Source organism: Leopardus geoffroyi, chromosome B3 (genome assembly GCF_018350155.1).
Source record: "Leopardus geoffroyi isolate Oge1 chromosome B3, O.geoffroyi_Oge1_pat1.0, whole genome shotgun sequence".
NCBI classification, from domain to species: Eukaryota; Metazoa; Chordata; class Mammalia; order Carnivora; family Felidae; genus Leopardus; species Leopardus geoffroyi.
Window position 1 is genome coordinate 62660291 of NC_059337.1, and position 2906 is coordinate 62663196.

A 2906-nucleotide genomic window follows, 5' to 3' on the forward strand; every position below is an offset into this window, starting at 1 on the left:
GCCAGATATTTTGTTTCCCATGTGTGAAGGAGGCTTGGACTCACAGCCCTCCTCCCTGTCCAGATATACCCGTTCCACTCCTTACATCTTTCTCCTACAGGGCAGACATACAGGCACCGGGAAGAGGTGTCCACAGGTGTCCTGTTGACCCTGTGACCCCTTAAGGGAGAGGCAAGGGGTACAGGGCAGCCTCAGGTTAGCTCCGTAGAGAACACAGCTCACCTGTGGATCTCATTTCCAAACTTTTGAGCCATGGCCATGCAAGAGATCTCAAGCCTTTTGGGAAACACTGCCTTGGAAAACAAGACCACGAGCTCAGAATGAAAACGAAACTTGTCGTGAACTGAAAAATCTACATGCAGGAAAGTCATGAAGTGGGCACTCACCAGCCAAGAGGTGGCTGACTTAACACAGCAGCATTCCAGGCTCCTTTTATTCATCAGTCAGCCCAAAATACCCTTGGAGAACTTCATCATGTCACTCAGATAAGGAAAGGGGAAGTCTTTTGATTCTTGGCAGGAGAGGGGACGGCCATAACCCAGCGGTCATAAGCTACCATGCTTTGGGGTGCCTGAGTGGCTCAGTCGATTGAGCGTCTGACTCTTGATCTCAGCTCAGGTCTTGATCTCAGAGTTGTGAGTTCAAGCCCTTCATTGAGCTCTGTGCTGGGCATGAAGCCTACTTAAAAAAAAGTTAGCATGCTTCCAAAAGGCTATTTGAAATGAGTCCTGATTGTATATATTTGAAAGTGGTCACAATGTTACTGAAGATTCAGCATTTTTGAGGCTAACCTTTCTTTCTCTGACTCATAGGTTTACTTGTTTGGGAAGTGGTTGACATAACCTCCCAGTTCTGCCCCTACAGAATCATCACTGAATACTTCTATCCCTTACCTGGGGACAGAGTAGGTTTTGGGGACCTTCAGGTACCTGTGACTCTTGGAGCAGTTGGCAGAGGACAGGAAGGAAAAGGGTGACCGCCGCCCCACATGAGGCCCAGGCTCCAGCCTAGCAACAGGCACCCCTCTCCCCTGGCTGCAGTTGCGTTCCTGTGTGAGCATGGGGCCTTTTCCTTCTGCCTAATCCCCTTGCCTCTAGCTCTGGCTTTTCTCCATTAGCCCCTCAACTCACCCCTGATCCCTCTCCTGCTCAGCACCTGGGGCTGGGACAGCTCCCCACGGATTCTGATAGTCTGGGAGCATCTGTGCACCTGAAAGTGGTGTAAGCTGGGGAATGTGAGTCAGACTGGCAATTGCTCCCACCAGGCCAGCGACCCCTAGAATCCATCCCTCCTCTCTCCACTCAAGCTATGCATCAGGTCTGCCTCACCGTCTGGATCTGAATGCTCACTGCGCTAGGACAGGCCATCTGCTATTTCATGCCCATGCCTTCGCTGGCTCTGTTCCCTTTGCCAAAAAGCTCTTTTCTGGTGAATCTGTGTTCTGCTTCAAGACATGACTCGATTGCCACTATACAAGCAGAGCTATCCTCAATCTACCCAGGCTACTCTGTTTCCCTTAGAATTTGTTCTTACCACTATCATAGCAGTCACATCTCTCCACATCTGCCCCCTCCCTGGAGGGTATGCTGTCTGGAAGAGACTGGGTCATATGGATCTGTGGGTCTCCAGAACTTGGCTCAGTGTTGCTCACTCAGTATTTGTTATTGCTGTTGGTCCTCACCCAGAGTGGAGCCTTGGTCTAGGGTATGAGCCAGAGAAGGTCTCAGAAGCCTCCCCAGAAGCAGTGGTATATCTGCATGGCAATGAATAGTGGGTGGTGCGTATCATGCTGCCCCTACCTTGAGAGACCACAGTCCCATCCTGATGCAGGTCCTGTTGTGCCAGGCTGGTTGCAAAACAGGATACTTCTCACCTCTGACAAAAGCACAGCTTTGGCCCACTGGTGCCTCATGGGATAGAGAAGCAACACCTGGCCGGCATCTGGATGCTTCCTCCCCAGCTTTGGGCAGCTGAATCCTACAGTTATTCCCTCATTATTTGGCTTTACTGACTCCCCCTTGCTGCACTAAACAGAGCCCTGGGGAGCTCTCTCCCCAGCCCACAGAGTCTGTGGGCTCAGAGTGGGAAGAGAAGGCTGGAGGCATCCTTCGTGTCCTCCTCCCTCTCCCTCCTCCTGGCTGGCTGCAGCTGTGCTGTGTGATGGGGAGCTGAGCACAGTCTTAATTACCGCTCAGCCCTGCTCATTAGTGCCTCTGGAAGCCAGAGAAGCCCCGAGTTAGGACGTTGTGATCACAGTGGAGGCCAGGACCTCAGATTTCTCGGGTGATCACAAGTCCCATTTCTCAGGGGTTGGGTCTGTGTAACTGGGGATCCCTTTTTGGGCCTCCAGAGGGAGACGCCCCTCTCTGGGATGGGAAATGGGCTGGAGATGGAGAGAAGAGAGGGAAAGCTAGGCCCCCACATGGGTTCTCGCTCGTGTGTGCACAGCATCATGGAGACAACATATGGTGGAATGTGTGAAACTCCAGTGCAATCAGAGAAAAATGAACACATGATTAAATAAACCAAATGTGCTCAAATCCAGCACATTGATGACTTACCCACCTTCTGGGGGACTTAAGCAGGGGGCATTGTTCAGCCACTCTGTTTTTCTTTTCTTTTCTTTTTTTTCTTTTTCTGCAGTGAAATGGAAAAAAGAACTGGAAAGTGCTGAATACTGAACAAAAGGGAACTGAGGGAAGGAGAGGAGGGGTGGACCCTGGAAATTATAAATGAATAGGCCTGCTACAATATCTGGGACAAATCCTTCACAATACCAACTTGTAAACACCCTAGAAGATCGTATGAGATAATACGCATGAAAGCACTTTTTGAACCGTAAAAGGCTTTAGAAATATAAGGCATTATTAGGTGATATTTCTGCTCAGTGCAGGCTATAAAATAGA